This window comes from Mesoplodon densirostris, chromosome 3 (genome assembly GCF_025265405.1).
Source record: "Mesoplodon densirostris isolate mMesDen1 chromosome 3, mMesDen1 primary haplotype, whole genome shotgun sequence".
NCBI lineage: Eukaryota > Metazoa > Chordata > Mammalia > Artiodactyla > Ziphiidae > Mesoplodon > Mesoplodon densirostris.
In genome coordinates, this window is record NC_082663.1 from 52,477,556 (window position 1) to 52,491,366 (window position 13,811).

Consider the following 13,811-nt stretch of genomic DNA (forward strand, 5'->3'; position numbering starts at 1 on the left):
AGAAGAACAAAAAAACCCAAAGTTGGTAGAAAGAAAGAAATAATACAGATCAGTGTGGACATAGATGATATAGAGACTAAAAAAAAATAAATAAATGAAACTAAGAGCTGGTTCTTTGAAAAGATAAAATTGATAAACCTTTATCCAGGCTCATCAAGAAAAAAAGAGAGCCCAAATAAATAGAATCAGAAATGAAAGAAGAGATGTTACAACCAACACTATAGAAATACAAAGGATCGGGGCTTCCCTGGTGGCGCAGTGGTTGGGAGTCTGCCTGCCGATGCAGGGGACGCGGGTTCGTGCCCCAGTCCAGGAAGATCCCATATGCCACAGAGCGGCTGGGCCCGTGAGCCGTGGCCGCTGAGCCTGCGCGTCCGGAGCCTGTGCTCTGCAAGGGGAGAGGCCACAACAGTGAGCGGCCCGCGTACCGCAAAAAAAAAAAAAAAAAAAAAAAAAAAAGAAATACAAAGGATCAGAAGAGATGACTACAAACAATTATTCCCCAATAAAGTGAACATTCTAGAAGAAATGGACAAATTCCTAGAAATGTAAAAGCTCCCAAGACTGAATCAGGAAGAAATAGAAAATATGAGTAAACTGATTACCAATAATAACATTGAATCAGTCATAAAAAACTAACAACAAAAGTCCAGGACCAGATGGCCCTACAGTTGAATTCTATGGAACATTTAAAGAAGAGTTACCACCTACCTTCTCAAACTATTCCAAAAAACTGAAGAGAAAGGAATACTTCTGAACTCATTTTACAAGGCAAGCATCACCCTAATACCAAAAACAGACCAAGTCATTCATCACAAAAAAATAAAATACAGGCCAATATCACTGATGAACACAGATGCAAAAATTCTTCAGAGAATATTAGCAAACCAAATTCAACAATACATTAAAAATTCATACACCATGATTAAGTGGGATTTATCCCAGGAATGCAAATATGATTCAATATCTGCAAATCTATCAGTGTGATACACAGTAATAAATTGAAGAATACAAATTATATGATCATATCAGATACAGAAAAAGCTTTTGACAAAATTCAGCATCCATTTTGATAAAAACTTTCCACCAAGTAGGTACAGAGGGAACATATCTCAACATAATAAAGGCCATTTATGACAAACCCACAGCCAACATCATATTAAATGTTGAAAAGCTGAAAGCCTTTCCCACTAAATTCAGAAACAAGACAACAATGCCCACACTTGCTACTTATGTTTAACATTGTACTGGAAGACTTAGCCACAGCAGACAAGAAATAAAAAGGTATCCAAATTGGAAGGGAAGAGGTAAAACTGCACTATTTGCAGATGACATACTTTATTTAGAAAACCCTAAAGCCTTCACCCCAAAAGTATTAGAATTAATAAATGAATTCACCAAGGTCGCAGGATACTAGATTACTATTCAGAAATCTCTTGGATTTCTGTACACTAAAGATGAGCTATTAGAAAGAGAAATTAAGAAAACAATCCCATTTACAATTGCACCAAAGAGAATTTAATATCTAGAAATAAACTATAAGATGTTGATGAATGAAATTGAAGACATCACAAACAAATGGATAGATAAACTGTCCTCATGGACTGGAAAATATTATATTGTTAAAATGACTATTCTACCCAGAGCCATCTACAGACTCAATGCAATCACTATCAAAATACCCATAGTATTTTCCATAGAACTAGAACAAATAATCCTAAAATTTGTATGGAAACACAAAAGATTCTGAATAGCCAAAACTATCCTGAGAAAGAACATCAAAGTTGGAGGTATCACACTCTCTGATGTCATACTCTACTACAAAGCTACAGCAATCAAAACAGTACAGTACTGGCACAAAAACAGACACATAAGTCAATACAACAGAAAAGTGAGCCCAGAAATGAACCAACACTTATATGGGCAATTGGAAAAGACAGACTCTTCAATAAATGGTGTTGGGGAAACTTGACAGCTACATGTGATAGAATCATACTGGACTACTTTCTCACATCATACACAAAAATAAAGTCAAATTGGATTAAATATGTAGATGTAACACCTGAAACCATAAAACTCCCAGAAGACAACATAAGCAGTAGGCTCTTCGAAATTGGTTTTAGCAATGTTTTTTGGATTTGTCTCCTCAAGCAAGGGAAACAAAAATAAGCAAATGGACCACAACAAACTGAAAATCTTTTGCACAATGAAGGAAACTATCACCAAAACAAGAATCAGCTTAGTGAATAGAAGTTATTTGCAAACTGTATATAAGATAAGGGGTTAATATCCAAAATATACAAAGAATTCATACAACTTAAAAAAAAAAACCTTATCTTAAAAGTGGGCAGAGGACTTGAATAGACATTTTTTCAAAGAAGACATACAGATGGCCAACAGACATGTGAAAAGATGCTCAACATCACTAATCATTAGGGAAATGCAAATCAAAACCACAATGAGCTATCACCTCACACTTGTCAGAATGGCTATCATTGACAAGACAACAAATAACAAGTGTTGGTGAGGCTGTGAAGAAAAGGGAACCCTCATGCACTGTTGGTAGGTTTGTAAATTGGTGCAGCCACCATAGAAAATAGCATGGAGTTTCCTCAAAAAAATTAAAAATAGAACTGCCATACAATCCAGCAATTCTACTCCTGGGTATTTACCTGAAGAAAATAAAAACACTAATTCAAAAAGATATCTGCACTCTGAGGTTCACGGCAGCTTATTTACAATAGCCAAGATATAGAAGCAACCTAAGTGTCTATCAATAGACAAATAGATAAAGATGTACAATAAAGTATAAAAAAGAAAAGAATGAAATCTTGCCATTCTTGACAACATGGATGGAGCAGAAAGTGTTATGCTAAGTGAAATAAGTCAGAGAAAAAAACCACCATATGATCTCATTTATATGCAAAATCATAAAAGCAAAATAAACCAAAATAAAAACAGGATCAGACATACAGAAAACAAACAGGTGGTTGTCAGTGGGGGAGGGGCCAAACAGGTGAAGGTGATTAAGAGGTGAAACTTCCAGTTTTACAGTAAGTAATGTAATGTAATGGGGATGTAATATACAGCATAAGGAAATATTGTAATAACTGTATGGGGGCAGAGGACTAGACATTATGATGATCATTTCATAATGCATGCAAACATCAAATCATTATGCACTATACCTGAAACTCATATTGTACGTCAATTATAAGTCAATAAAAAATTAAAACTTAAAAATCAAAGCTGAAGTCAGATCATATCATTTCTCTGCTTAAACTTTCCAGTGGCTTCCCAGCTCACTCCCAAGAAAAGCCAAAATTGTCAACATGGCCTACACAGCTTTGTATAATCTGATCTCTACTACCTCTCTGATCTTATAGCCTACTTATCTTCCCATTGCTTACTCTGCTGCAGCCGCAGTCATCTCCTAATGTTCATGGAACCCTCTAAGTACATTCTTTCCTCAGAACCTTTGCTCTTGTAATTTCCTCTGCCTGGAACATTCTTCTCATGGACAGCCACATATCTTAGACTACCTACCTCACTTCACTCAGATCTGCGAGGGTGACCTTACCTGGAAACAGTGTTGCCAAACCAGGTTCATTTTTCCAGATGCACGGCAAGCCAAGACACTGAGACGTGAAGGTTCACAGTGAAGAGAGGGTTTATTTGCAAGGCAGCCGAGCTGAGAGACGGAGAACAAATCCCAAATCTGCCTCCTGGAAGTAAGGAGCTTGGGAGATATTTATAGGATAACGAATAGAGCAGCAGGGAGGTCTGAGGCGTGGGGAGCGTGGGAGGTGTGAGGAAAGGTAATTGGAAAAAGGTGCGGTAATCATCCTGCACAAGTGTGACTAGGCTATGGGTCTCTGAATGTGCTGAGGGTAGAGTTTTCAGCCCTCTGATGTAAAACTACATCACGAGCAGGACACTCATGCATGCCCAGTTGAAGGGTCGGTGGTCCTATCCAGTCTCAACTAGCTCAGCTTGAACTAGACACAGGTGACCCTCAGCCTAGCTGAACTAGGTGCAGTTGACTCCAAGTTCCTGGAAAATAATTCAAGCAAACATATTATTGTTTAGGCTATGTGCAGCTTGGGGAGCATGTAAGTCTTAAAACAACCTTGATGAGTGAAGGCAGGTGAAATGGATTTAACCCACAGTTTCAATAGGGTCTTTGCAGATGTAAGTAATTAACATGAGGTCATTAGAGTAGGCCCTGATTCAATGACTGGTGTCCCCCAAAGGCAAGGGAAACGGGCATAGAGACAAAGGTGACAATGCCATGTGAAGACAGAGCCAGAGATTGGAATGATACGTGTACAAACCAAAGGACATCAGGGATTTCCAGCCAACATGAGAAGTTGAAAGAGCAACATGGAACAGATTCTTCCTCAGAGCCCACGAAAGGAACCAACCCCACCAACACCTTGATTTCAGATTTCTAGTCTCCAGAACTGTGATCGACTACATTTCTATGATTTTAAGTCACCCAGTTTGTGGTACTTTGTTAGAGCAGTTATAAGAAACTAATATAATACTAATTGTTTGAATAAATACAGAAGAAGACCCAAATCTCCCATGCAGAAGTATTCCAAATAATTTATGTATACACTTCATCCTCGAAGTGGAGTAAAACCCTCCCCCACTCCTTAAGTGTGGGCTGCAAATAGTGACTACTTTCCAAAGAGTACAGATTGGGGTATGGGGTGTGGAGTAACTTTATAGTGGAGAAACTTAACAAAAGTCAACATCAACAGTGATAAGTCATGATGGTAATATGCACCCATGATATGGTATGATGAAAATGATACTGTACCTCTATGGTCTTCTTTCCAAAAACTCATAACCCCTGTCTAATCATGAAAAAAATCAGATAAATCCCAAGGACCTTTTACAGAATACTTGATGAGTACACCTGGAACTGTCAAGGTCATCAAAAACAAGGAAAGTCTAGGGAAATAAAATAAATTTTAAAATAAAGCAATGGCTGAGAATCATAGAAAGTATTTATTCAGTATCACTTCCTACCAGGAACTATTACAGGTGCTAAGAATAAAATGATTGCTGAAACAAAATCCCTGCTCTGAGTAGTTTACATTCACTGTAGTTCTTAAAAACAATGAAAGGCGTAAGTTCCTACCTGATCCTCAACATACAATTCCAAGTACACAACTGTCTTCACTGAAAATATGTAAGCAGATTAGCCTTCTCCTACAAAGGGGTAGGTAGAGGCACCCAAGATGGCCAGTACCACAACAAATGGCTGTTTCCATACAGAAGCCACAGAATTTAAAGAACAGGATTTTCTTCTCAAGAACAGGCCCTTTTTGTTCACCCCGGGGTTACTGGTTTGTAACAGTCTTGGCAAAGGAGGAAGATATGCTGAAAAAAAAAAGTTTCCTGACTACTAGCAAAAATTCCTGGCAATTTTATAATACAGAAAAGGGAAATTTCTTTTAACTGGAAATTATGAAATGCTTAAACAAATTAGGCACAGGGATAGATGCTTTGCATAAATTAGCCCTTTCAATCCTGATGAGGAAAAAAACAATCCTCTTTTTACAAACGATGAAATAGTCACACAAAGTGTAAACCCTTGTCCAAGATCACACAACTAGTGCTAGTGAAAAAGCACTCTCTTTCTCCCCCAGCCTTCAATTTACCCATTAACAGTATCATTAAACACCCTTATTCCAGGCACCTGTGAGTGGAGCTGGGGCTACACAGCCCTTGCCCTCAAGGAAACTACCCCAATGCCTTCACTTCACCCTGGTCCCATTCTTTCCAGTCTTTGCCACAATCCCAGAGGCATTTTTCTGCCTCTACCTTAATCTTGATGTGCCTTTCCTTCCTTCACATTTACTTAGAATCTAGGCACTACAATTTCTGATTTATCACATGATTCTTCAGTTGTAGTTTTCTATCATATCTAATTACAACACTGAAATGTTGTATTCTACTGTGGTATGAAATCTGACATTCCCTGTGAGGGTGGAGTAAGGGAGAAATTAATGCTTATACTGAATTATATTTTACAGTAGCTATTATGAATGACAGAATCCCAGTTAATCAATAAAGTACCCCTCCCCCAGGACTGCAACTTCTTGGAATGTTGCCAGTTGGTCATTTGCTCGATTGAACTTGGATTAAATGGATATATCTAGAAGAATACAAAGCGACAAATTTGATAAAATAAAAATAAAAGTTGAACAAGTAAGTGAACATTAGAGAAATTGAAATGGTGGCCAAAGATACCTCCTTCCAAAAAGCTAAGGGTCAAGAATATTTAACAGATTACAAAGCTGCTCAGTTTATTGCCTGAGGCTAGTGTAATCATGATTCCAAAACCAGATACCAGTAGAAAAAGAAAAAAAGTATATACTACTCATATTACTTATGAACGTGGGTATAAAATTACTTTAAAAAATAACTAACTCCAATAATACATTTCAAAATTACATCACTTGGATTTTTATCCCAAGAATGTAATGGTTTAGCATCAGCAAAATCTATCAGTGTAATTCACCATATTCATATATTGAAATATAAAACTGAAATTGTTACCTAGTCCAAGCTCACTTGGCTTGCTGCACAACAGGCCAATAAATCGGAGATGAGGTGTTGAGGCATGGAATACGACTTGATTTGGAAAGCCAGCAGACCGAGAAGATGGCAGACTAGTGTCTCTGAAAAAACATCTTATCGGGGTTTGGATGTCGGTTTCTTTTATAGAACAAAGAGGGGGAGAAGATGGGGAAGTAAAGTAAAAAGGCCCTAAGTTTTGCTAATATCCCCTGGAATGGCCAGCATTGGGTGGTGGGGGAGGGTGGTCAATTTCTTCTTTCTTGCAGCCATCCACCGGTGGACAGGGTCAGGATGCTTCCCTGAACAAAGGCACTTTGGTTTAACATTCAGGCAGATGGGCAGGGTTCCTTGAGGCAGGCCATTATGTATAGACAGTATCCTTTTAGTGAACAAAAGCAGTGGAAAGCAAAGGTTAAAGTAAAAGAAAGATCCAACATGTAGTCAGATTTGGCTCTTCCCTGTTACAAAATGATTATGGCAAATGATGCAAAAGTATTTGATAAAGTTAAGTAGTATTTATTATTAAAAGTTCATAAAAGTCTAAGGAATAAAGGGACCTATCTCTGCTTGGTGAACCAACAGCAAAAATTTACATAGTAAACCAACTTTAAATGTGTTTCCTGTAATATCATAAATAAGATAAAACTGACCCTTATCACCACCACTGATTAACAGATTATTGGAGGTCCTGGAAAACACTAAGAAAAATAAAAGGAGACACTGAACAAGAGAAGAAAGCGTGCAAAGGAGAAAATAATGAATGTAATACAGCAGATTTTGAAAATAAAAGACAAAATCCACATGATCATCCCAATAGACACAGAAAAAGCATTTGACAAAATCCAGTGCCCAATCTCAACAAATGAGAAATAGAAACAAACTTCCTCAACTTGATAAAGGGAATCTCTGTAAAGCTTACAGTTAATATTGTACTTCATGGTAAGAGTCTGAATGCTTTCCCTGTAAGATTAGGAACAAGGCAAGGATATCTACTCTCACAATTTCTATCCAGCATCCAACTGGATGTTCCAGCCAGTACAATCAAAAAAGAAAAGAAAAGACATCCAGATTGTAAGGAAAGAAGTAAAACTCTCTTTACCTGCATATGTGATATGATCCTGTTTGTAGGAAAGTCTAAGGAATCCACATACAAAAAAATTATTTGAACTAAGAAAGAAATTCTGCAAAATCATAGGTTATAAGATCAATTTACAAAAACCAATCTTATATACTACCAATAATCAATCTGAAAATGAAATGAATTCCATTTGTAATAGCAACAAAAAGAACAAAATACTTAGGAATAAATTTAACAAAAGCAGTGGGAGAGTTGTACACTAAAAATTACAAAACATTTTTGATAAAAATTAGAGAAGATCTAAATATATCTGTCTTCCAGTATTTTCAGGAGATTATTTCCAGAGCCCAGTTTCAGATACCAAAATTGAGGATACTCAAATATCTTACATAAAATGGTGCAGTATTTGCATATAACCTACACACATCCCATATTCTTTAACTCATCTCCAGGTTATTTATATTACCTAATACAATGTAAGGGCTATGTAAATAGCTGTAAACACAATGTAAAGGCTATGTAAAGAGTTGCCAGTGCACAGCAAATTCAAGTTTTAATATTTGGAAATTTCTGACTTTTTTTCATGTATTTTCAAATCCCAGTTGGTTGAATTCATGGGTGTAGAACTCAAGGATACAGAGAACCAAGTGTGAATGGAAAGAGACATCCCATGTTCATAGATTTGAAGACTCAATATTGTTAGGATATCAAATTGATCTATAGTTTCTCTATAATCCCTATCAAAACCCCTGCAGCGTCTTTTGCAGAAATTGACAAACGAATTCTAAAATTTACAGGGAACAGGAAAGGACCAAAACTGCCAAAAAATTTTGACCAAGAAGAACATTTATTTTTAGTTCACTAAACATATTTTCCATTAATTCTATGAATATATTTATAGTAATTGCTTTGAAGTCTTGGTCTGCTAGGTCAACATCTGGACCCACTTGGAGTCATTTTCTATTGACTTCCACTTTTCCTGAGTATGGGTCACACTTTCCTGTTTCTTTGAATGTCTAGTCATATTTGGTTGGAAACTAGACACTATATAATAATATGGTGTAGTGATTTAGAATTCTGTTGTGTTCATCTGCAGATTGTTGTATTTTTATTCTCTTGCCTAATTCTCTCTAGGTAATTCACTTGCCTAAATTCAAATTGAAAACTTAGTATGCCCTGAGTTCTGTAACTGCTGATATATCTGTTCTAATCTTACGGTTTATGGTTACTCCTATATTAGCTTGGGGCACACCTTGTGCCTGTATAATTTCAGTCATCCAAGGATTTGGACAGACATTATACTCATATTTGAAGACTCACTCTAAAGTATTCTTGCTTCTAGGGGGCCCACTTCCCCCATCTCAAGATAATATACAATTCTCAGGCTCTGTTCTCTAACGCTTTAAGCCCTAAATTTTCAACTTTATCTTGCTCAAACTGCACACAATTGGGAAATACATTTGGTTAAAAAAAAAAAAAAAAGCAATTCACAGCTCTTACTCTGTGAAGCTCTATTTTTCAGGTCTCCGTATTTTTTGCTATGTCCCCTGGAGGCTACTCCATACATGGGTTTATCTGTCACCCAGGAATTTAGATTCGGGGTCTTACTCTTTATTATTGTCCCACTCAGAATTTCTCCTTATATTTCCAGCTGCTTTTTCAACTCTGAAGTCTAATCTGGCACCTTAGCTAGTAAGGCTGATTTACATCTATGTTTTCCCAGCTCTGTAGCCTTGGGGATTAGGAATAACCTTCAGGCCAAGCTCTTCTCAGGTCAAGTATAACCTTGCAATCACCCCTTCTAGCTGCAGTTTTTCAAGAGAAAATTTTCTTCTGGCTTCTATTTCCTTTGCTTTCCAGTACCTTTAATTCATTGCATTTAAAAATATTTTATCCAGTTATTGTGATTATTATCTGTTGTGTGGTTCACATAATCATGTCACTCCACAGTCATTTACTAGAAGTTTCCCCACTTCCTCTGTACTTTAAATTTTCCAGTGTGTTGGAACTTCTTTTAAACTCTATTAGTGGTCACCTTTAAAGGCATTTTAAAACTTATATTGCTTTCTGTTAAAGTTGATATTAAGCAATATATTTAAATTCTCCCTGTTTAGGACCATTGGCGTAGAAGGAGAGGGTGGTCGGTGGCAGCAGTGTGAATGGGCTTAGGAAATTTAAATGGTTTAGAGAACTGTAAAAGTTCAGAATAAGCATCCCTAAAACGTGCTACTTTGGTATGAGGATTACTGTGAGCTACAGAGAAACTACTGCTCCTTTCTTAACTACCTAGAAGAATTCAAATTGGGGATTGTTCCCAGAAAAAAAGTTATTACCAGAGATCAGTTTTATCTTAGTGGCCCCATCTATATGGCAGGACAAACATCTAATTACCCAGTATCTGCTCTTCTTTTTATCTTCCTGTGAATGAACCTCCTGCCCTTGAGATCACCAGGACCCTACCCCATTCCTTAGCTAAGGATGGCATACATACATCACTTTACCTTTCTATCTCTGAAACTCTCATGTATATGGGGTTCCTGTACACACAAAATTAAATTTGATTTTTCTCCTGTTAATCTATCTCATTAATTCTTAGACCAGCCAGAAGAACCTAGAAGAATAGAGGAAAATTTTCTTTGTCGTCAACAGAATTTAAAAACAAGAATAAAATCAACTTAAAGTTGGTCTGCTTTTTATTATTACCATGTACTAACAGTTCTAAACAATGCCATTAACTAAATACTCCTCTTCTCTCTCCGTATGCTATTGTTGTTATAATATATTTTAACCCCACGTCCTCCTCCCCCACCTAGTTTTCAGCTTTTCATAACAATATCTGAGATTTGAGGTGTAGGTTATTATTGTGTTATTATATTTACACCATAAAACTTCTTTCTCAAGTTAATAACAAGATGTATCACAATTGCTTACATCTAGCTTTCTTTGGGCTGGTTCATGCTCAGCCCCATTCTTTTTACATTCATGTTCTCAGCTCTGGTTAACAAATTCTGAGGTGAAAAGTCTAGATTATTGCTATTGTGTTGTATTTACATCACATATTGCCTCTTTCAAGATTAGTTATATATCCAGATCAACCACAATTAATCATATTTAGCTTTGTTTTTTTATTTCCCCATTCTTGAGCTCTAAATTTTGCTTCATCTATCAGTGATTTTATCAAGAAAAATATACGTCATTACATATAAGAAAATGCCTTTCCTTTACTCTCACATATAAAAATAGTTGGGTATAAAATTCCAAAATTACTATCTTTTCTCATTATTGCTATAGACTTTACTCATTGTCCTCTTATACTTAATATTGCAAAAGAAATCCAAATCAGCCTGATTTTTGTCATTTTGTAATTAAACCATTTTCCTACCTCTGTGCTTGTAATATTATTTTCATCCTAATATTTGAAAAGACTGAAAGCGTGTGTGTTAGTGTAGGTCCCTTTTCATTTATTTTTGCCTAGAATGCAATGAGCTTTTCAATCTGTATACCCAGGTGTGAGATTTGAGGTTGGATTAGGGAATGCTAAAGAAGCTACTAAAATTTCAGTGGCAGAATAAAAACCAGAAGGGGCAATTTACTATGTGGGGGTGTGGGGTGGGGGTTAAATTTCCCCAAGGGAATCTGATAATAGGAGAGCTAATATTTTCAAAATTTAAATTTCAAGAAATTTATATTGCTAATTTCATATTATTTGTACTATATTGCTAACTGATAATATTCTATGAGATCATTTGGACAATGTTACTGACCATACATTGAGATAGGAAATAGAATTGGAAGTAAATTCTTAGCCTAGTTTTTAAGGAAGGCTCAAAATGATTAGTTATGGTATTAGATTTGATCATTTTAGAAGTTTCAGAGAACAACCCTAATAAGAAGGAACAAAAACTGAGGAAGTGGCAAAAACTGAAGAAGCAACCATATAAAGTTATGGACAGGAATTCTCTGATATCCCTTTCATCTCTTTTTCCCCAAAGGAAATAAAATCATACCTTTGATAAACCAGTGGGCAAATTTTAAGCCCATTAGCTAACAGGAAAAAAAAATAGTTTAAAAAAAACCAGAGGAATGTTAGCTTTTAGAGAGAAGAAATTGAATGTTCTTTTCCATTCCTCCCCCTAAAATACACACACACACACACAAACACACTCATGCCACCCTCAGAAAAATGACTGTTACCACTGACTAGGCATTGGGACTCTTAATTGGCCACTTTCAGTTGGTAGTGATCACTGTACATGGTTAAAAGGTTTAACAGAGATGTGGACACTTTTGTCATCTCTCATATTACTATGTGACTGAAATATTAAAAAGAGCTGTGCTGGCTCAGCCAGCCTTCACTTTTTCTTTCTCTCTATCTTTTTTAGACTCTCTTCATCCTGAGACTGTAGAACTTAATCCCTTTGCCCCCTCTCTCTCTTTCATTGTCATGATCTTGAAAAGATTAGATAGGAGCATCTGGAATAGTTTTCCTGTCCATATAATCACTCTTCTTCAGAGTGTCTACCATATGCACAAGGCTAGACATATGGTGGGCACTTTCTGATATCTTTAAAAATGAATGAATGAATAAATAAATCTGTCATCAACTAGGTTTTTACTTGGGACTCCTGAACCACTGTGGCTTTCCCAGCTCTAAAACTATCTTCTTTCCTTTCTTCTATGTCCTGTTTTTGGGTAATGTGTATATATGATATTCTAATGTTTCTCAATTCCTCTGAAACAAAATAATAATTCTCACTAAAAACATGGGAATGCAGGTTAAAATATAACAGTAATCAATTTTTTGCTATACATCTTATGAAAAATATAAAAACTATTATTTGTGAGTAGAAAGCAAAAAATCAAACTGGAAAACAACTTATAACAAAAGTAGAGAAATGATAATATTCTCACTATAATCAGAATTTAACCAATTTTTTAAATCATAAAGATACTTGAACTACCATAGATAAATGGCAAAAGGAGAGAGAAAATATATGGAAAAGTATAAGTGGGTCAGGAACATGAAAGATATTCAACCTTACTAGTAACCAAGGAAATACCAAATAAAATAGGATGTAAATTCCTACTGTCTATGCTCATAAGTGAAACTAATGCACCACTCTGGTGGAGGTTATTGATAGTGGGGGAGGCTATGACCTTTCTCTCAATTTTGCTCTGAATCTAAAACTGCTCTAAAAAATAGTTTACTTTAAAAAATTCCTATTGTCAAACTAGCAAAGATAAATGATATTCAAATTCAATTCAAATGATAATATTAAATTATTGTTGGTTATCATAAGTTGAAAATATATTATCTGGTGGTTGTAGCTTAATTAATGTGACACAGTTTGGAGAGCAACTTGGTAATATTTATTAAGAGTCTTTAGGATAGTTATGGTCTTAGAAGACGATAATGGACAATGTCTTTAGGACATTATGGTCTTTAAGGTAGGCCTCATTTAAGAATGTATCACAAGGACATACTGTGACATGAAGACAAAGCTCTTTACAACAAGGCTATTTATAATAGAAACATTTGGAAACTCCCTAAACATTATTATCATCCATAACAAGAGAATATTTTCAACAAACTCATTTTTTAAATAACTTTTTTTTAAAAAGCAAGGCTAAAATGTAAAGCAAGCCTACAAAACTGCATATGTATGATACAATGTTAGGTATGTAAAAAAATAAAAATTAAAAAAATACATGGAGAAAAAATTACAGGAAATTATATCAACATGTTACATTTGATCTTTTTTTTTTTTTTTTTTTTGTGGTACGAGGGCCTCTCACTGTTGTGGCCTCTCCCGTTGCGGAGCAGAGGCTCCGGATGCGCAGGCTCAGCGACCATGGCTCACAGGCCCAGCTGCTCCGTGGCATGTGGGATCTTCCCAGACCGGGGCACGAACCCATGCCCCCTGCATCGGCAGGTGGACTCCCAACCACTGCGCCACCAGGGAAGCCCACATTTGATCTTTTCTGAGTGTTAAGATTATAGATAAGTTTTTTTTTTCTTTTATGTCATCTAGTTTTTTAACTATGAGTATATTTTACTTCTTTTAATTACAATAATTTATTTGTAGATTATTTTAGGTTTTCTTCACAGACAGAACAATTCCTTTCCAACCCTTATATC

At 36.0% G+C, this 13,811-nt stretch overlaps 1 pseudogene; it reads left to right on the forward strand.

The window, feature by feature from the left end:
• LOC132486765 (beta-citrylglutamate synthase B-like) overlaps window positions 1–13,811 on the forward strand; it is a 76,108-nt pseudogene that overhangs the window by 49,279 nt on the left and 13,018 nt on the right.